Below are 23,190 nucleotides of genomic sequence, written 5' to 3'. Positions count from 1 at the left end.
TGCATAAGAACTGTAAATTTTAATCTTTGGATCTCGGCAACGGATAATGATATCGGATGTACTGTGACTAGAAATAATAGAAGCGGCCATCCCCACAACTGGTGCTTTCGGTACGGAAAAACATAGTTTTCCGACTTACCTTGATAACTGACAAAGGGTTTCGAAAACGGGAAAACGGAGTTTCTAAGTGAATATCTTAAGAATGACCAGTTAAAATTTGAGTCACTTGCTTTGGTTAGCTATGTAGGTCATTGTTGCAGGCGATGCAAAAACAGATTAAACCAGTTTCCGTTGTTTTCTGCTTAAGTACGGTTTACTTTGAACCTCTGGATCTCGGTAACAGATAATGCTGTCGAAAAAAGTTTCGAATTTCCACGAAAATATTATCCTAAGATCATACGGTAGAAAAATGGTTCAAATCCCTCTGATCACTATGGGACTTAACATCTGAGCTCATCAGTCCCCTCGAACTTATATCTACTTAAACTTATTTAACCTAAGGACATCACACACATCCATGCTCGAGGCAGGATTCAAACTTGCGACCGTAGGGGTCGCGCGGTTCCAGACTGAAGCGCCTAGAACCGCTCTGCCACACGCGCCGGCCATATGGTTGCAAACTGGACGATCTGCCATGAACAGAAGTTATATAAGTGACTATCAGCGCAATCTGTGCATTTCGTACCCAAAAATCATGGTTTTTCTGTGTTTCCTCAGGAACTGATCTTGAAGAAATGGTGACAATGAGTCACCTAACGTCCCTCGTATGCCACGCCTAAAGCTAGAGAACCAACCGATTTACTCAATTTGCCTGGGCTGGAAAAACTATGAAATGATTAAATTTTGACTCTGACTGTTGTACAGTGTGCTCGTTCTTCCGATACGTACACAAATGGTCGCTAGTCCAAGTGCTATCCAGAACACTGGGCCCCTTATCACTGTGACTAATAGAACCAGGGATATGACCCTCAAAATAGTCGCATTTTCGCGAGCGGCTTTTTGCAAGACATTCTTACCGTGCGCCGTCATGCATAAACCGACATTGTAACGTTGGTAGTGTTGGGGACCGAGATGTTCAACGTCAAAAAATAAGTATAGATATCACAGATCTGAAATGGATGCTGCTACTGGAAACTGAAAATATTGGAAAATACCTCCATTCATCTTCTTCGTAGATTCTGTTCCTCACATTGCACTACTAGCAACGTTTATGTTGATGGGAATGATCAGCTTTGCTGCTTTTGAAAGATTTAACTACTAATAAACTGTAGGAGGCTTTTATGATGAATTTGGCGGTTACCAAATATACGCTAGATCCAGATGGTACCATCTGATCCCCTCTTTAATAGAAATGTGATTCCTGGTCATTAAGCCGTGGCCACATCAGTCCAGTTCCATCCGTTAGCCTTCTACTAGCTGCTTGATTTGTAAACCACAAATGCGAAACACACCTTACGCTTGTCTAAATATTCCTGCCATAATTCTCTAACATCGTCCATTTCTAATCAAAAATTACTCATGCATTAAAGTAAGTGGCGTAATTTGAATTTTTAGCAGCGTTTGCTTTACTTACTCTAGTTAGTCTGTTGATGTTTGAGACAAACTTAATGCATCACTGATAGTTTCCTTTGCTTCCCAAAACAATTTTAACCAACCTCATTTTATTATATACATTTCTTTTCCATCATCTTGCACCAATGATAAATTTTAATAATAAAAAAATTGTTAAAATTTGAACGAGGTGAGCACAGCAAGTGCATAACCTGATTTTCCAGAAATTTCGCCCAGTGGAAGAGAAATCAAAACACATGTTTCTGGGAAAACGATGGTCAAAGCTTTAGACGTATTTTAGATACCTTTCAGCGCTCAATAATCAGATCTGAAAATGGTGGCACAGTGGGTAGCGTTACCGCCTCTTTTATCTGCAAACGTCCGTAGAACGTTACTACAGAAATTACTCTTACCTAGTTAAGGGGTACGAGGGCGTTATAGTAATACAAAAACTACAACTGGTTTTTATTACATAGTATATAATTTTAAATTCTCATATTCTTATATTTAATTCTCATAACAGTTCTCATTTTAATACTTATATTTTATTCTGATGTTCAGTCATCTGGAAGATTGATGCATTCCCTCGTATTATACCGACCTTAGAAATATTCAAAACATCGACATTTCGAACAATACGAACATCGCCCGAAGGCAGGGTTGTCACACTGACATTTCTTCCTAAGGAGCGCACCCCAGAAAGAAACGTCATTAACAGTGCTGACGATTTCACGCGTTGGCAATAATTTTGCGGGAAACCAACGATAATGGATCACCTAAACGACAAGTGGCACAGACATTTGATTGTGAATCGAGGTACCCTACAGGAATGTCACCGAAAATAATTTCTAATAATTTCCTCATTGCCGTGCGGGGTAGCGGCACGGTCTTGGGTGCCTTGCCATTGTTCGCGCGGATCTTCCCGTCGGAGGTTCGAGTCCTCCCTCGGACATGGGTGTGTGTTGTCCTTAGCGTAAATTATTCTAAGTTAGATTAAGTAGCATGTAAGCCTAGGGGCTGATGATATCAGCAGTTTGGCCTCATAGGAATTTACGACCACTGTAAAATTTCCTTTTTTTACAAAAATTCATTCTCCATACATATAATTACTACACGAATAAGGGAAATGTTATTCCAACATATTTGGGACGAATTATTGTAGTTATCTTCTACGGACTTGATAAATTAAAAACAGAAAAAAAGATAATAATCGATTTTTTCTGAAGATGGGGCGCAAAAATGTGAAGCGGCCGTGCCAGCCATGGTGCCACCGCTTCACTTTTCTTCCCAAAAAGCACATAAATTACCCTGAAAACTTTAACTGTGGTTTTCTCAGAAACGGAAGAGTATCTACGAATATACAAAGATATGTGTTCGCTTCTTTTGACCTCACCTCCATTAATTGTAAGAAAAGTTTCTACAAAATACGGTTATGGCACTTGTCGTGTACTCCCCGTGAGTCTCCTCAACGATGTCAACACTGTATTTACCTTTAACGAAGTTTAGACACAACTTAGATATTGCTGCATTTCGTCAGTAACGTATTTCCCACTTCGTCCATACATGAACGACATCATGGTCAGTAGCAGGTGTTCCACATCCACTGTCGCAAGAAGTCTCTTAGACAATTTTCCATGTAGCGGAGAGTTGCCCAAATTGTTCCCTACTAAGATTTTTTTTATTATAGCCTAAACAGTGAGTTACAAAATTGTCTATCCAATGTCATCTTCAACTGTAGGATGTGGTCTTGGTCTCCAGTTAAATGACTGAAAACGCCCAGAAAAATAAACCAACTGACCTTCATTTTCTAAATATCTGGAAGTTGTACAAATTAGGAGTCAGCTTTCCTAATTTGTACCAGTCGGTGCGTAGATTGTACCACCAATATACACTACGTCTCCAAGCTTAAATAAGACTAGTAGGCTCAGTTTAAGGAAGTTTTCCATATTTTAGTTTTCTTATCACAATTTTCAGTGAATACAATAGAATATTAGCACCCTTTCCCTCCACCTCGGTACACTTTGCAGGAAGACACATTTTTCGTTTCATAGAGTCGATTTTTCGGTATGCCATTCCTCTGTTTTACGATTGCATGTCTGTTGTGACTTCTGCACAGTGTCTCCAAAATTCTTCCTTTTGACAAGTGGAACTGTAGTTCTAGATTTATTCTCTATTGCTTCGGTTAGCGTTTTCTTTTTAACATAGACTGCTCTTCAGATCACAGGCTTCCCTGACTAGGCCTTGGATGTTGTGTTTGGAATTGTTATCGTTTACCTTGTATTCGACTAAACATTTTGAGTGAACATCTCCATTCCCCGTTTTCATTACCATAATTTCTCCTCCGTTGAAACTATGAGGAAATCCGTTTCCTTCTCTGATGCAGCACGCAAGTTTCCTTACGTCTGACATGCTCAAACCGAACATCATCACTTCAGGTAAAGGAATATGCTCTTCCAGTTTTTTCCCCGCTTCGTTGGATAACTACTTAGGCAAAAATTCTGTACATCTATAACAGTACATTATTATAGATGTAATAAAATGATTATCTAAATAATAATTTAAAATGAAGAACATATAGGAACATTTAGATCATTTTTAAACACTATGTTACACTGAAAGCGATAAAAGCAATTTTAAAGCCCACTACACTAGGTTGTCAAACTCTACCGGCACAACAGCGGAAACGTATAGCGGTATAGATAGACCATTTGCCATTCTCCCTTTGTTAGTTTCCCACAAACGAAAGGAAAGGAATATAGATTCATAACTATCTTAGTATCACGCATAATTTCAACATTAAGTATCCACTTATCTTGTAACTAATTCTCTTCGCCACGTACACAAAAGAAACTGGATGAAAATTACAACAAAGTTAGGGCTGCGTTCAGGAGTTCTGTCCCTCAACACAAGGTGCACATTGCTGATGATGTAGTTCTAAGAAGAAGGGCGTAGTTCATGCTGACCTCACTGAATGTCGGTTATTACAAGAGTTGCGAATAATGTGGCAGTGGTACAAATTAGGAGCCAATACAACATAAGCAACCGTCCAGAGCAACAGTTTTTCAAGTGACGAGGCCATCTTGTTTCCAATATTTTAAATTGATTTCTACACACACCCCGTTCGGTCGTCATCTGAGTCTTCCTTAGATCTTGCAGTACAGTAACGAAATTTTTTGTTCCATCTGCCATCTTTCTTCCGTCCACTGCCACTTCATTTTCATTCAGCTTTAGTATGTCCTCCATTCCTTCTGTTCTTTGACTAATTCATTTCTTGTCTCTTCCAGTAATTCTCAACAAGCATGATCACAACATTTCTGCGTATAAAAACATGCCCCATCTTGCATTAAATAATAAGCCAATGTCATCTCAGGATTTTTTGACACCTTAATAAATACATTTCATATCATATCATTCCTCCGCTTGCAACAGAATTCAGCAGGATGTAAATTTTTGTGCTGCAGCCATGGGGCAGTTGCTTCAAGTGACTTCCTTCGCACTTTCGCTAGCACACGAGTACACTTCATAAGAGCACGTTTGTAGTCGTCTTTTTTCATTCGAGCTTTCACTTTCGACAAAAACACAAAATGAAATATGTATTCAGGAAAGGAAACAGTGTCACACGTAGGATTTTACCGACCCACTTTCAGTTGTTGTTCCTTCAGCAGGTCAGTTGTTATCACTCTTTTCCGAAATTTGTGTAGCAGTTTCCTTACATTGGTGAAAGGCCGCCGGGAGAAATCAAAATGTTAACTGTCGCTAGATTGCCTCCCTGCAGCGTAACAATAACACGGATGCCGCTTTATACATTTGTGCCAGTGTGAGGTGACCATTTGGATTAATTTTCCTGATGCAAAAGCCATACGTGCGGAAGTTTTATCACGATTGGTATCTACAAACGTCACATTTTCTCGAAGCATTCATACACAACGGTCATGTTTTGCCGTTGCAAAAACGAAAAACTTTCACACTCAATTAATCCAACTCCTAAATTTTCCGTCATTGCACACTTTCGACTTTAGCATTCGCTGATGCTGACTCGTTAGATTTTCATCTAAATCGATAAGTTACACTATGTGCATATAATCCTCTCAGGTCATTCATATTTTAGCATCATTGCACCAAAATCCTGAAAGTAAATATATGAAATCTGAGTCTGCTATTTGAAGACATAACATAAAAGAGTAGTCTCTGCTCAACTGCTTAGTCTAAATTCTCAACTTTAAAAAAATAATACTGGCTGTCGGACAGTAATGGAACGCTAAGATAATGCAGTCGCGAAAGGACGCTCTAACACGTACGTTAGAAACTGCTAGCAGCATTTTAAAGAAAATTAAGTCGCATAGAAATCGGCCATTATATCGGTCTAGCGATATTTTATCGGCTTAAATATTCCTGTAGCGTGTACCGAATTTTTATTGCTCGAGACAGAACAACGTGTGATTTTCAAGATCGGTGTCCGGTGACCGAAGACCATTTACGATTTTACCATTTACGATTTTACCATTAACGATTTTAAAACATCATCTAGTAGCTCATCCACCTTGGGAGTATTAGTCCACCCAACAGGCTGTGCTGCGAAAGTTTCTCTGAATATGAAAATCGATAGGGTGTATCTCGCCCGCTCAAAAATTTTATCGACTACGTGCAAAAGCTAACCTAGTGCACGACTATCTCCTTCACATAGCTGGTCGGCAATTTGTCTTTACTTATAACGCTAGTTGTCTCAGACTGTAGCTCCTCTCCTCCTTCGTAACACCAAGTGGGGGACGACAGGTTGATCGGCAACTTGCATACAATTTCTTTGCCGTAACATAACGTTAATACAATGTGTTCGAACTTACATTCTCGTGTCACTGGCGACAGTAACCGAAAAAGTACCAGTGACGATCACCCATCTCGAATTAAACATCCATACATCGAAAATAATATTGGGCCATCTTGAGGATTTATTGCTATTTTATACATGCTTCTCTTTGTTAACTTGTTAACCTGTAACTGCAAGATATAAGAATTTAGAACAAGATGCTCATTTGCAAGGTGTAATTTACAGTTTTTTATTACTGATGTTATTATTATTTAATTTTGCGTGTGGCAGCTGTAGACATAATGTTAATGACCTTGGAGACAGTATTAATAGTAACCCCCTCCTTTTCGCAAATGATGATGTTGTCTGTAAGGAGGTACTGTCTGAAAAATGGGTGGACAAATATTCATTAAGACTCTGAAAAGAATTCAGAGCGGTACCCGTCAATTCACACAAATACCTATTGTTAAAGCTTTGTAAAGATTTGAAACTGAACGATCACTTAGACCTAGTTAGAGGTAAAGTGGCATGTACGTAAAGGCCATAAGTCTACAAGGGGGACTGGTTGGATTATCACTCGTCCGACCCATTATGTAATACTATTCAGATGTGTGGGACATGTACGAAATTGGACTGAGAGTATACTGAATGTATACAGGGACGGGCAGTTCGATTAATCACAAGTTTGTTTGACCAATGGGAGAGTGCCACAGAGATGCTAAACCAACTTAACAGGCAAATGTATGAAGGCAGACGCAAACTGTCTCGAGAAAGCTCACATTGAAAGCATCAAGACCCAGCTCTGAATCATTAGGATTATACTAAAACCCCTATGTATCGCTCCCGTAGGTGCAGTGAGGACAAGAGTACATTAATACAATTAGCAATAAATAAATCAATAACTTTTTTTCATCTATGGTTTAATCCAGAGGCAACTGGTTCTGGCATCCGTTATGCCATTATCATGCCCTACAAATGATGTAGAATCACCAACACAAAAGTGAGTTCGCAAAACATTGTGGATAACAAACTTCATACGACCTAAACACTATCAGTACACAAAACCACATTAAAGAGCCTATTAATAAATGTATCATTATGACATGGGGAAATATAAAAGAATTCTGACACCAGCATAGCAATATGCGTAGGTTCCAAATAAATTACTTTCCAAAAGTAATAACACAAATATGAATAAAAGTCTAACACCCTACAGTCTGGACAATAAAAGAAGTGAATCACAAAAAGTAAACCTATGTGATGCGCTCTTTCAAAAAGAAAAATGAAATGTTGGCCCACAACTACGTACCCTCAGACTCAGAGTTGTAATATTAAAAGTTTTGGCTTGTTTCGTTGTCTAGGGGCTGGGATACGTAGTTGCCGAATTGCAAGCTATTGACTGCTGTCTCTACAGTACACAATATGAATATACACAAGTATCGGATGGTCGAAGATTCCTGTCACTCGGCAGTTGCGAATTTTGAATGCCACATAGAAATTCATAAATAAAAGATTGCAATTAAATAAAATCTGCAGGTACTATTTTACCGACTTTAAATGATGAGTACAATAGCAGAAGTACCTTTAAGATTGCCATTTATTACTGTAAAACACCTATTGGTGTCGATGGTCCAGCAGTTAAATAAAATATAAGCTGAATAATACGGAAACAATAGATTCCTAATTCACGTAATTAGTTATGAACAACGACATAGCTCGCGAGATATTCACTTCTAACCATATACTACGTCTTCATTGCAGAAGCCACGAAAATCTCACAAGTGCACAAGTCAGCACTTTGAAATATTTCTATCTCCCGCGACCACGCGCAAACTGATCCACTCTCCATCGCGGCTTCCCTTCCAGCACTCCCCCGTGTCCTGTGCGACCCGATCGTCGCGCTGTCCTGTTCAGTATTCCCCCTCCACTGACTTCGGTAGCCGCCTACCGTTGTAACGAGCGCTGTGATTGGCTAGAGTGCTCCCGCCATGTCTTCAAGCCAACGCACACTCACAAACATATTGAAACACATATAAAATACTGGATTTACAGTTAAATAACTTGAAATTAAATAAATACGTCTGTGGCTGGGCCATAAAAACGCTCTAACACGCAGTATTAAATACATAAACAAATCAAATCAACATATATCAAAGGAATAAAAACAAAAGCAAGCCAGTAGCCTAATGTCTCTGTGCTTTCTAAAACACAGTAAATATTTGACCAATCTCTTCATGAATAGTATATATCGGATATAATCAAAGACATAGACAAAAAATATATTTATGAGCATGCTGCTACCGTTTTTTTTGTGTGTAATTGTGGAGTACTTATTACCTTGACGCGATCAATAGTAAATGTCCACTTTGACCTCCAATGTACTATTCAAGTTACAAGTGTGTTAATTCATACCAATTTAGGGTTAAACTAAAAGCTTTCTAAAGACATGTCGATCGCCAAATGACATTTCACTTATTTAATTTTTGTAGGAGTTTGGAATGTATGACGTAGAGAGTAGTAATTTGCTACACCAGACATTCAGTTGGCACAGTCTTCGTAACAAAACGGTCATTGCGTCCAGACAAAGAAGAAAAGCATTAACCGTCGCACCACCCAAACGTTGGCCGGAAATAGACAATTTCGTGAAAATCGATCATCGCCTAAAGCCGAATAACTTCCAAATATATACATACTCTAGAAAATGTTTGATGCAGCGGCAGTCGATATGGCGTCCATGCTACCACTGACAGTGTTGCATTCAGTTACATTACATGAGTGTCATTGCGCTGTTGTAGGGCTAGCGACTTTCGGCTTCTGTCGCTATTGTCATCAGTCTGGTATCGCACCTCTACATTGCTACTTCACAGCAAACTAACTTTGTATTTTGTTTTCCATCGACTTGCTGAGAAACCCTGTGTTACTAGGGTATTATTAATAGCTGTGGTCGATACTTCGTACAAATGGGATTTAATTTTGACTTATAAAGCTTAATTGTATACCACGTTTGATGTAATATGATTGGGGACATGGACGAAGAGCTTGTTTGCCTCTCTATTACGGGAGAGTGCCACGTAGAGCAAACCGTGCGAGAAGCATCTGACACTGACGTCCACGCCCGCAACACGCAGCGTCTGGCCTTGTGCTTTGCTTATGGTCGTGGCATAACGTAAGTTTACCGTGAACTGTGCATGATGAGAGCTAAATGGTAAAGTGTTATGAATAAGCGGGCGCTGGTATATAAAAAGTGGCACACCAGTGGTTCTTTTCAAAATTCCGCTTATATGATGTTGCGTGGGAGAGAAGTAATTTTAAGACTCGTTCCATTACATAATTTCGGTGCGCTAGAATTTCACAACAGAATAATGGAGACGCCGTTTCTCACATTAATTTTGTGTAATGGAAGGACAAGTGCGCTAAACAAGTTTAACAATTCCATTGCGTAATTGGTAGAGTCACATGGCTCAGTAACTCTGTTAGTAGAGGTATACTCTACATTTTGTCCCTCGTTATGAGTAAGTACATCCAAGTTAATTCTTGCAGTTCGATGGATTCGGGTGACAATATAGTTCTTTCGCAATGTCAGGAGTTTTCGGGAGTTCATGTCTCGTTCATGTCTGTAACGTTTTGAAATGAAAGTTCTGTACGACTCAAATTAGCAGACAAAACGATTTCACCATTTCCTTTCGCATATGTGCCGCAGGCCATTTTTCACAAAAACACAAAAAAATGAGAAAGCTCCTGCGTACTTCTGTAGCTTCCTATTCACGGGAGCATGTGCAACATTAAATGCATCCACTGATATTTCTTCAGAGACTTGTGATCATCAAGCTTGGCCGTATCTTATCCTCTCTTGTTCCCCGTGTAAACTGCCAATGTCTGCCTAAAATCGCCACAAAAGTGATTGTAACACCATCCAAAAGTGGGTCATCTAATCGATCATCTCTAAGGGTTCTGTCAACTATCTATAATGCTTTTCGACTGGACGTGGTGCACTCTTCCGTACTATTACCGAGAAACAGCGTAGAAACCTGACTTTGTCAAAGCTATGGAGATGTCACACACTATGTTTTCAACGGCAAGTCCTACTTTTATTTGGGCTCGTAACTGTGTCAACACGATTTCAGTGAGGAATGTTTGTCCAGTTGCACAAGTTGCATCCAGTAACAGAAGTTGTCCTCATTACTGTCCACGCTGAAATATTATTTGCTAATCATCCGTTAGAATTTGGACGACGCTGTTTAGGGTTTCCGCTAGATATTCCGGATTATAGCTTATTTGTGTTGTACGCTTTCTGTTCGTGCTTTCGCCGTCCATTAAATGCGGTGGTACGTCGTACTAAGAGAGAGTTTTCATCCAATAGACGTAACCAAATTAACAACAGTATTACGCAATCTACTGTTGAGTTCGCCATCAATATTTCGTTATATATTCCTGTAGAAGTATTTCAACAGCTTACCCCGATACTTGTGGCACAACACAGCAAAATCTGAAAGGGCATGAAATACCACCAGAACGGTAAACAAACGACACAAGCGATGGGGAAGGTCACTGACGCATACTTGAGCCAGAGCGTCAATACAATGCTTGTTATCTTCAATTTAAGTGTTGTTATCGGAAGCACCTTTGACAGTGGGATATTCGACTTCGTTAATCGTTCGCAGGTGGGAAAAAGAACTAGGTTCCATAACGGTGTATACAATCAAGCCCAAATTGAAACATTCGACGTTGTTTGGATGGATCGTCCACGTTTTTCCAATAACTTTGTGCTGTGCACGGCTCGTGTTCATATCTTTTATTCATCGTCATCTTCTATTACGGTACTGCCGCCTCGTTTTCTCATTCCATTTACTGGCGTCACTAACTTCCGGCCTTACTTGCCCGTGAGCGGCAGCAGCAGCGCGTATCGATAAGTGCACTATCGTACCATCGCTGGAACGATCGATAGCACTTCCGGATCGTCGTGTGTCTGGCAGTCAGCTGAAGGCGGACCAGCAGTGCAGTCGGGACGAGCAGCAGTGAAGTTGGGGACGGAGCGCTGGTGAGGCGCCTACAGCCAGTGCTCGCCGACCTCTGGCCACACACATGAACTGTTCGACGGAGGGAGATTGGAGCGGGACGACCGTTGGTTGGTCGTTCGGTTGGTCGTCTCATCGGCCGATGTATGTTTGGTCGTTTCTCGGCCTGACAGTCGGTCGGTTGGCGTGGAGCAGCGAGGAATTCTCCGCGGAACGTAGTTGGGCCGGGACCACTGGCGGTCTCTACGCGTGTCGGAGTGTATGGGGCTGTTTCAATTGCTACGAGGTCCGTGGCTCACCGACCCTGGACACGAAAGTTGAGTTTTGATTTAATTTACCAGCAAGTCAAGACTGTTCACACTGTGTCGTTTGGAGTTCGTTGTCGGCTGTTGGGATATTCCCGCGAGCAACACGTGTGTTTTGAAGTTGGCAAATTTTAGCCACCCTCCGGTGGAGTGTCACTTTATTCGGTTATTTGAATTGAAGTGCACCATCGGCATCTGCTGCCTTGTGGCCGTTAATGTTCCGGTTACCTGCCCTGGCCGTTTACGTAAATTTCAGGCTGTGTAGTTTCCTCATCATATTGTGTGTAGTTTGACAGCTCCATGTGTGATTGGTTGTGGGTGCCAATATCTTCTACGTTGTTCCGTTGAACTCGCTGTGGTGCCCTGATCGGGTGAGGTGGTTGTGAGTGGGTCTGTTGACTGTAGGTCGGTTCGGTTGTCGTCGGATCGTGAATGTTTGGCCCGACTGCCTGACTCACCTAAGCGAGGGTTAGTGTTTGAATTCCAGGGCGATCGTCGAACATCCGAGCGCCCTTGGGTGTACTGACCTTTTTTATTTGTTCTTGCTTTTTGTACTTGTATGGCTTCTAGACGATTTCTTTTTTTAATTAAGGTAGATTTGCCCTTAAGGCGTAAGATTCTTTAGGCCTTCAGCCTAGTTCAAAGAACTGTTTCACGTAAGGCCTTCAGCATTTTAAAAAATTTAATGTCGTTGAATTTTAAGTTTTGGGCCTTCAGCCGATTTTGAGTTTGAGTTGTTTTGCTCTTAAGGCCTTCTGCCCAAATTAAAGAACTGTTTCACGTAAGGCCTCTGGTATTTAAAAAGATTGATGTTATGGAGTTTAAAGTGTTAGGCCTTCAGCCGATTAGAATTTAACTTGTTTGCTCTTGAAGTGTCTGATTCTTTGGGACTTCGGCCTAACTAAAGAACTGTTTCCAGATAAGGCCCCGCCTTTTAAATTTCTGTTTTGGTTGAGTTTCGCCTAATTAAGAACTGTTTTTCGTAATGTCCTTGTCTTTTTTTTAAAAAAAATAATGTTGTTTAGCCTTAAGTGTTGGCCTGTCAGCCGATTTTGAATTCAGATTGTTTGCTCTTAAAATCTCAGATTCTTTCGGCCTTCAGTCCAAATACACTCCTGGAAATGGAAAACAGAACACATTGACACCGGTGTGTCAGACCCACCATACTTGCTCCGGACCCTGCGAGAGGGCTGTACAAGCAATGATCACACGCACGGAACAGCGGACACACCAGGAACCGCGGTGTTGGCCGTCGAATGGCACTAGCTGCGCAGGTTCAAATGGTTCAAATGGCTCTGAGCACTATGGGACTCAACTGCTGAGGTCGTTAGTCCCCTAGAACTTAAAACTAGTTAAACCTAACTAACCTAAGGACATCACAAACATCCATGCCCGAGGCAGGATTCGAACCTGCGACCGTAGCGGTCTTGCGGTTCCAGACTGCAGCGCCTTTAACCGCACGGCCACTTCGGCCGGCAGCTGCGCAGCATTTGTGCACCGCCGCCGTCAGTGTCAGCCAGTTTGCCGTGGCATACGGAGCTTCATCGCAGTCTTTAACACTGGTAGCATGCCGCGACAGCGTGGACGTGAACCGTATGTGCAGTTGACGGACTTTGAGCGAGGGCGTATAGTGGGCATGCGGGAGGCCGGGTGGACGTACCGCCGAATTGCTCACCACGTGGTGCGTGAGGTCTCCACAGTACATCGATGTTGTCTCCAGTGGTCGGCGGAAGGTGCACGTGCCCGTCGACCTGGGACCGGACCGCAGCGACGCACGGATGCACGCCAAGACCATAGGATCCTACACAGTGCCGTAGGGGACCGCACCGCCACTTCCCAGCAAATTAGGGACACTGTTGCTCCTGGGGTATCGGCGAGGAACATTCGCAACCGTCTCCATGAAGCTGGGCTACGGTCCCGCACACCGTTAGGCCGTCTTCCGCTCACGCCCCAACATCGTGCAGCTCGCCTCCAGTGGTGTCGCGACAGGCGTGAATGGAGGGACGAATGGAGACGTGTCGTCTTCAGCGATGAGAGTCGCTTCTGCCTTGGTGCCAATGATGGTCGTATGCGTGTTTGGCGCCGTGCAGGTGAGCGCCACAATCAGGACTGCATACGACCGAGGCACACAGGGCCAACACCCGGCATCATGGTGTGGGGAGCGATCTCCTACACTGGCCGTACACCACTGGTGATCGTCGAGGGGACACTGAATAGTGCACGGTACATCCAAACCGTCATCGAACCCATCGTTCTACTATTCCTAGACCGGCAAGGGAACTTGCTGTTCCAACAGGACAATGTACGTCCGCATGTATCCCGTGCCACCCAACGTGCTCTAGAAGGTGTAAGTCAAATACCCTGGCCAGCAAGATCTCCGGATCTGTCCCCCATTGAGCATGTTTGGGACTGGATGAAGCGTCGTCTCACGCGGTCTGCACGTCCAGCACGAACGCTGGTCCAACTGAGGCGCCAGGTGGAAATGGCATGGCAAGCCGTTCCACAGGACTACATCCAGCATCTCTACGATCGTCTCCATGGGAGAATAGCAGCCTGCATTGCTGCGAAAGGTGGATATACACTGTACTAGTGCCGACATTGTGCATGCTCTGTTGCCTGTGTCTATGTGCCTGCGGTTCTGTCAGTGTGATCATGTGATGTATCTGACCCCAGGAATGTGTCAATAAAGTTTCCCCTTCCTGGGACAATGAATTCACGGTGTTCTTATTTCAATTTCGAGGAGTGTAAAAAACTGTTGTAAGGTAAGGTTTGCCTTTTAAATTTTTGTGTTTTAAGTTATCAGCCTTCAACCGTTTTTAAATTAAAGTAGCCTCCAGCCAGTAATTAAGTCCCAAAGATTACAGTTGTGTGTTAAAGTCCTTTTTTTTTTTGGGCTCCTGTAATGTTTGATCAAATAATAAAGTTTTATGTTCGAGTGTAACTGAGAGCCGCTTATTTTTGCCGCTTTCATTAATTTAAACTACCTGTCCTGTCCTGCGGGAAAAGCAGGGGCGTCTCAAACGTGTTCTTTAAACATCCTGGTCTCACCATTCACAGCTCTGTCTTGCCTTCTACGATTGAAGACGCCCTGCTCTTCGTTGAAAGATTAGCATGAAGGAACTTCATCATACGACAGCGTTTCTGGAAAATCATCGTTTTCACAAAGCCCTTCCTCTCCTTTTTTAACCGATCTGTATGCTAACCCAAAAATGCTTTCTTTTGTGGTAAACTTGATCAACTACTTCAATTACAAGCGAAAAACCCTTAGTGTTGTGTCACGTTTATGATACAACGCTTTCCCAGCAAAAAGTTCTTGTCTAATTTAATTCCACTATGGATGTGTTGTGAATGTAACGAAGACATCTGGTCTTCAGCATTTTCTTACATAGCTGAAAGCGTCCTGCGCCAGCTTGTGCTTATTGTGTGGGTCACCAGTTAATATTAAAAGGAAGGATTACCAAACGGCTTTAGTTTTCCCGCGCTGTTACCCTGCTATATAACGTCCCTCAAGTGCACATCTTATTCAACGCGTAACCGTCTTTAAGTATTTATATTAAAATCTCACTCTCAATTTTGGCATACGTATTGATAATTATCTTGCAAAACGATCCACAAAACCTTTGCAAGTACAGAAATCGATTTCGTCGTATTTGCTGCAGGCGAATATAAAATTGTTGCGATGACATTTTTTAGTTTATGTTTGGCAGAGTTGTGGTAGGGTTGACGTGACAAAATCCAAAATATTTCCCATCCTCTCCATCGCAGTAAATTAAGGGGTACTGTAGGACTTCGTAAGACCAGTGTGTCTCATAAATGCTTTGAAGACGATAGTCTCGAGTGCTCAGTACCATACCACGCCCTGCACGTTCCTGGTCAACCAAAACAGCTGCAACTTCATTTGTGACAAGGACATTGTACCTGCATCTATGTCCAGTAGCCGGTCTCTTGTCTCCACTAAGGACAAATTTATAATCATTATTTTTCTCTTGCGGAATACGCTCTAGGGTAGCTTTAAAACTGTGAATATCTTGATTCTCTTGCTGCAGCTTGTTTTGCAGCAGAGCAATCAGATCATTGTTAAGTTGTGGAAAGCTTTAGTTCCAAATATTTCTTGATATTTAGAAATAAAACATATCTTAGGAGGCTTTCAATCGGTCTCAGGCAGAAAAGTAATGATAATGTGGTAAGCCTGGTCCCGAACTTCAAAGGTAGGCGTGACCGGTCCTTCCCTTATTTGTTTCATGCCAAGAGATGTCATCTGGAACACACGCACGGACGTTATGGGCTTTAAGGAGTGAGGTAATGCATGACGCTCACGGTCAGAGATACGCTATGTCATCAAAAGTATCATGACACCTGGTTAAAAATGACTTTCAAGTTCCTGGTACCCTCCGTCAGTAATGCTGGAATTCAATATGGTGTTGGCCACCCTTAGAATTGTTGACAGCTTCCACTCTCGCAGGAATACGTTAAATCAGGTGCTGGAAGGTTTCTTGAGGAATGGTAGCATATTCTTCACTGAAGAGAGGTATCGATGTCGGTCGGTGAGGCCTGGCACGAAGTCGACGTTCCAATACAGCCAAAGGTTTACTATGGGATTCAGGTCAGGACTCTGTGCAGGCCAGTCTATTACAGGGATGCTATTGTCGTGTAACGACTCCGCCACAGGCCGTGTATTATGAACAGGTGCTCGATCGTGTACAAAGATGCAATCACCATCCTCGAATTGCTCTTCAACAGTGGGAAGCAAGAAGGTGCTTAAAACATAAATGTAGGCATTTGCTGTGATAGTGCCATGCAAAACAACAAGAGGAGCAAGCCCTCTCCATGAAAACACGCCCACACCACAAGACGTTCACCCGGCGTTCACCAACCCACACCCTGCCATCGGATTGCCACATTGTGTACCGTGATTCGTCACTCCACACAGACGTTTCTTCACTGATCAGTCGTCCAATGTTTACGCTCCTTAAACCAGGCGATGCGTCGTTTGGCATTTACCGGCGTGATGTGTGGCTTATGAGCAGCCGCTCGACCACGAAATCCAAGTCTTCTCACCTCTCGTCTAACTGCCATGGTACTTGCCGTGTATCCTGATGCAGTTTGGAATTCCTGTGTGATGGTCTGGATAGATGTCTGCCTATTACACATTACGACCCTCAGCAACTGTCGGCGGCCTCTGTCAATCAACAGATGAAGTCAGCCTGTACGCTTTTGTAATGTACGTGTCCCTTGACGTTTACACTTCACTATTACAAGGGAAACAGCGGCCCTAGGGATGTTTAGGAGAGTGGAAATCTCGTGTACAGACGTATGACACAAGTGACACCCAGTCACTTCCTAGTGATGCTGCAGAAGAAATAAGACGTGAAACTTGTCGTGCACTCACGAAAGCTCTGCCTCTGGACAGTGACATTTGTAGCATGGAAAGGGCCCCACTGCGAAAAAAGGAAACGCCACTGTGCTGTTGCCACGTGAGGTTTATGAAGAGTGATTTATAGTTTGTTGAGTGAACCACTGTATCGAAAGACCGACAAAGCCAGCGCAGGAAAAGTGAAAAATTAAACGCCAGTGTTGCTGAATTCTTCTTCTATTCTGCAAGAAGTGGCCAAAAGATTAAAGCCTCATAGTTCTGTGCCGCACAGATTATACGGTCTTCCGAAGATTCATAAAAAAGAAGTTCCTTTACGGCCGATCATCAGTAATATCAACAGCTCCATATACGATTTCGCTACACATGTTGCCTCTTTACTAAGACCTCCTCTGGGGAAGTGCGTACATCATGTTGGCAACTCTGATGATTTTATCAGTAGATGGAAGTCACTTCAGCTCAATGAAACTGACTTATTAGTGAGCTTCGATGTAATCTCACTTATCAATAAGATTCTTCTTATGAACTCTTTGTCAAGCATTAGCAATAAGTTCACAGCTGATACAACAGTACTTTTTTTCATGTCCTTTCCTCAACCTACTTTTTATTTTGTAATGAATGTTCGGAGAAAACTGACGTCGCTACTATGGTCAATCCTCTCTCCCCTCTGGTAACAAACTTTTCCATGGAACGCTTTGAAGAACGAGAACTTAATTCGGCAGAACTTATATCGAGTGTCTTCTGACCATACGTATATGACACTTTTGTAGTGTGGCTACATGGTGAAGAGGTACTGTCACGTTTCTTCACAACCAGAATTCAGTCTACAAGAACACCCACTTACGACAGAAATATTGAAGGACGGTTGTTTACAGTTTTTGGATGTCTTGGTTGGCAGGAAAGTGGACAAGGCCTTCCATGTAACGTAAGTCCATAAGTACACATCCCTCTATCAGCGAACGTCGAGTTGCCATCACTCTCCACAAACCAGCGGCGTATTTAGAACTTTGGTGCACCGTGCGCCTGTTGTTTCTGATGGAAACAGCCTTACAAAGGAGCTATAACATCTACAGTCAGTGTTAAAAGATAATGGTAACTCTCCAAAGTAGATTAGAAGAGCGCTAAGGACCAAGAACCGTGACCACCAACCAGAGGATAAGGAACTGTTCAATACCAGGGCGCTGTTGCTATATATCAGCAACATTCCGTCTAAGGTAGGCATGATCCTAAGAAAACATCAACTTGAAAGAATCTTCCGGCTGCCGGCAACGATTAGTGATCTGGGACTGCGAAACGCCGCAATATGCAAAATTCCTTACCAGTGTGGCAAGGCTTATAGGTCAGACAATACGCACAACACATGAAAGGTGTGTTGAACATGAGTGCCACACAGGCTTTCGCAGCCCAATAAGTAGGCCGTAGCTGAGCATTGTATTTTTTTTATTGTCGCCGCTCTTCAGCCGAGAGAAGACAGGAAGTACAGAACGTGGAGATATTTAAAACAACATAAAGGAGGAAATACGGGAAAAGAGGTATATAAGAGCAGAAACATAATGAAAGACAGCGTAAAGAACGATGTGACTGTAAAAATTATGATAAAAATCTAAAAACTGAACCCAAAAGCCGGCCGGAGTGTGCGAGCGGCTCTAGGCGCTTCAGTCTTCAACCGCGCGACCGCTACGGTCGCAGGTTCGAATCCTGCCTCGGGGACGGATGTGTGTGATGTCTTTAGGTTAGTTACGTTTAAGTAGTTCTAAGTTCTAGAGGACTGATGACCTCAGATGTTAAGTCCCATAGTGCTCAGAGCCATTTTTTGAACACAAAAAGCAACCCACAATGACGAGGAAAAAGAAACACCAGGCGATGTACGGCCGGAGCATAAAACTAGCGATGGGCGGCATAGCTCACAATCACTGACAGCAACACTACATACAAGTCCAGCACACGATTAAAGTCACAGCTCTTGACGTCGTGGGAGAACAGCACCAAACACAATACTGACATAGCACGCTTCTAGGCGCTTCAGTCCGGTACCGCGCGACTGCTACGGTCGCAGGTTCGAATCCTGCCTTAGGCATGGATGCATGTGATGTCCTTAGGTTAGTTAGATTTAAGTAGTTCTAAGTTCTAGAGGACTGATGAAATCAGATGTTACGTCCCATAGTGCTCAGAGCCATTTGAACTATGTTTTTGAAGTGTTTTGCCTTACTGAGATAGTCGGCAAGATAGCGGTACTGAGGTAGTCGGCAAGCTAGCAGTCATTATGGAGAAGGGGTTAATAAGGTGCGGAATGGTAACCAGTAAGGCGATGGAAAGCTGAGCAGTACTTGGAGGAGTTTATAGGGTGGGTGGCATTCAATCGTGTACAGGTCTGGCGCAAGTTTGGGTGATTCTTTGGTGTAATGAGGTTCCAAACGAGTCACTGTATATCCTTGTCATGTATGCACAGTAAGGAGTGATAGAGGCGGCGGGATTCGCGGAGGAGGAGGACAGCCCACGGAGGGAGAGAGGGACAGTGGGGGTGGATCGTTTTAGTAGGTACATGGGCCTCGACAGCGTCAGTAATGGCGTTCTGAAGGAAGGATGAGGCATCCATGACGTCGTCAGCATGGTGATAGGTGAGAGGGTCGCTTTCGACCTTGGTGGAGATGGATTCCCCGATAGGTATCCGAGTTGGCGCGACGGTAGTCATGGAAGACCTTGGGAGGAGGTGTAGGGCGGGGAGCCGTAGGCGGGTGTTGTGCAGACGTTACGGTGAGAACGACAGGGAGGTGGTCGCTATTTGTGGGGTCAGGGATGTCGACGGCGATACGCCCAAGGAGGTTGGCAGAGGCAGTGACAACATTGGCGGTGGTCTGAGCATTGTATTACCAGAGGAAGGACTATTCTGCCAGAAAAATCTTGGTCACTGCGACATCCTCCTGTAATTAAAGAATCTGTGGAATTACGTCTAGCACAAGAGCTAGTAAATCGTGACGGTAGCTGATCCGTTTAATATTTTCTGCGAGAAAACCTCTGGAGACACCTGACGTTGGTTTTTAGTGCCGCGTGTAGTTTCACCTTTTCGCGTGCGCCAGCATGTCACAGTTGGAACATGATGATGATGATGATGATGTTTGGTTTGGCTTGCGGGGTGCTCAACTGCGCGGTTATCAGCGCCCGTACAAATTCCCAATCTTTGCTCAGTCCAGTCTCGCCACTTTCATAAATAATGATGACAACACAAACATCCAATTATGTCGAGGCAGGTGAAAATCCCTGACCCTACCGGGAATCGAACCAGGCACCCTGCCCTCTGGAAGCGAGAACGCGACCGCGAGACCACGAGCTGCGGACCAGTTGGAACAGTACCTGCAGAGAGTGCAGACTTCGAGAGAGGACGCTCCTGTGACCGCCGCCTATGCTCGTACGTCTCCACGCCCTTTTTTGCTTTAAAGCCGACACCGTGAACTGGCAGTCTCCAGTGGCGTACACCTGAAGATGGATGAACGGTTTCCAACCGAAATATTGTGGCAATAAGTCAACACAATCGGATACCTAACCCGAAACCTCATGAAATACACAATTCTGTTTATTTTACAGGTCCCTCTTGATCACACAAACTTTTACACTTCACTATTACTGGTTTCGGCTACTGCCATCTTCAAATCTGTCACACACAAAAACACTGTGTAACCAAGTAAGTTCAGTTTGCTGACGCTAAATCTATAAAAGGTCTGGTGCTACATAAGAAAGATAAAAAGTGTTTACATGATTAACAGCCACGTACACCAGCCGTACATACCATAAGATGTTGTGATGTCGTATCAACGTCAGTCTAAATATGTAGGTACATAGTAAGTGCTGGTGATGATCAGAATGCGTCCGGTATTTACGAAAGGAAACTGAGGCCAGCATAGGAAACTACGTGATTAACTAGTATCGCAAATGAAATGGTTAAAATGCGGAATGCGTAGTCATTAATTAAAATTACTTCACATGGCAAAAGAAGCATCTGACAATAAATCAGACGTGGAATTAGATTCATACTTAAAATCCATATAAAAGAGCAAATACTAGTAGTGTGAAGTTACTAACCTGGCAAGATAATAAATACAATTGTATAATAGCCAGTATAGAAATGTAAAGTTAAAAACATCTATAAAACAGAATCTTCCAGCCTGACAGGCCCATGACGGTAAACGTAAAAGTAAGGTAATCAACGAAGCGGTGACTATTAATAAAAATTTAAAAATATCGATAGTCGATAAGACAATCGGAGTGTAGTCTCAATGACGGCACGTCGTGGTTTCTCAGTATGAAGTTCTTGTTTTCCTGCTGCGGAACTTCTAGAGCAAGGCCCAGTCTCATGGTCGCCGGCGGTCCGAGCACACGACCGCACGCCAATCCTCTGCGGAGTTCGGTGCTGCTCCAACTAGTAGGTTTCTGAGCACATCAGAATTATCATTTACGTTAAACTCATTCTGTTCATTCAGCAGTAATTCCGGTTGTCGTTTTCTGTGCACATAAATCTCAATTTTCTCAAGTAGGTACAGTAACGTCCACTTTGGCGTCCTATACAACATTCTTATTATTTTCTATGTTTCCTACTGAATGTTTTTCCCTGTCTAAATGTGTACCGAAAGCGCTCTTATTTCGGTTATAATTATGCTCTAAAACGGGTCTCGATGTTCCTTCCCGTCTGACCGATGTAAAAATTATCACAATCTTGCAACTGGTTTTATTGACACAAGATTCCAAATATTTGTTGCTGTTGCTCCCAACTTTGTCTCCAAAAATATGATCACGGACTCATTTTCAGAATGTGTGTCGTCAATTGACACTTCAGTTTCTTGGGTTCCTGCATGCACGTTCGTAATACCACCTGAACGACGTAATCATCATCTTCGCAATAACTTAATTTACGTGAGTACTTCCGTGTGTTACACTCATGCTCATAAATTACGGATAATTGCAGAATGTGGTGCCACACAACGTGGGACTGCACAAAACTGGGGCTAATAGCATAGGCACGTAGGGATCACACACGACACAGATCTGTAAGTCCACGGTAAGGGTGATAAGTTGAGAAAACCGTCCCGAAACGTATCTGCTACAGAACGCCACTGTTTCCTGCGCGTGTACCACGACATCAATATGGGATATGATCACCATGCACACGTACACAGGCCTCACAACGAGTTAGCATACTGTGGATCAGGTGGTCGAGCGGCTGCTGCGGTTTAGCGTCCTAATCTTGCACCAGTGCCTGTCGGAGCTCCTGAAGTGTCCTAGGGGTTTGAAGATGTGCAGTGATACGTCGACCGAGAGCATCCCAGCCGTGTTCGATGGAGCTTAGGTCTGGAGAACAGGCAGGCTACTCCATTCGCCTGATATCTTCTGTTTCAAGGTGCTCCTCCACGATGGCTGCTCGGTGGGACCTTGCGTTATCATCCATCAGGACCTGTTGCAGTTCTTCTGTCAAAGACATTCAGGAGTGTACGCGCACCAATTATAAACCCACCCCACATCATCAAACCACGACCTCCATACAGGTCCCTTTCAAGGATATCAAAGGGTAGGTATCTGGACCCTGGTGCACACCAGATGAAATCCGGCGAGAATCACTGTTCAGTCTATACCTGGACTCGTCCGTGAACATAACCTGGGACCACTGTTCCGATGACCATGTACTGTGTTCTTGACACCAGGCTTTACGGGCTCTCCTGTGGCCAAGGGTCAGTGGAATGCATGTCTACTCAGTCGTCTGTAGACTGTGTGTCTGGAGACGTTCCAGTGGCTGCGGTAAGGTCACGAACTAGGCTACCTGAAGTACTCCGTGGCCGTCTGAGGGCAATGATGGTTCTTGTGGTGTTTTACACTGTGGACGTCCCGTAATGTAGCGCCTGGACACGTATCACGTCTGCTGGAATCGTTGCCATAATCTTCAGATTACACTTTGTGGCACATGGAGGGCCCATGCTACGACCTGCTGTGTTTGACCAGTCTCTAGTCGCCAGAGTATTCTACCTCTCATAACGTCATAAATATGTGTTCTTTGAGCCATTTTCAACGCACAGTCACCATTAGCACGTCTGGAAACGTCTACACACTTACTCGCTCCAGCGTACTCTGACATGCACTAACACACCTCTGAGTATGTGG

The sequence above is a fragment of the Schistocerca nitens genome, chromosome 8 (assembly GCF_023898315.1).
Source record: "Schistocerca nitens isolate TAMUIC-IGC-003100 chromosome 8, iqSchNite1.1, whole genome shotgun sequence".
Classification (NCBI taxonomy): domain Eukaryota; kingdom Metazoa; phylum Arthropoda; class Insecta; order Orthoptera; family Acrididae; genus Schistocerca; species Schistocerca nitens.
Note: the sequence above shows the minus strand (reverse complement) of the source record.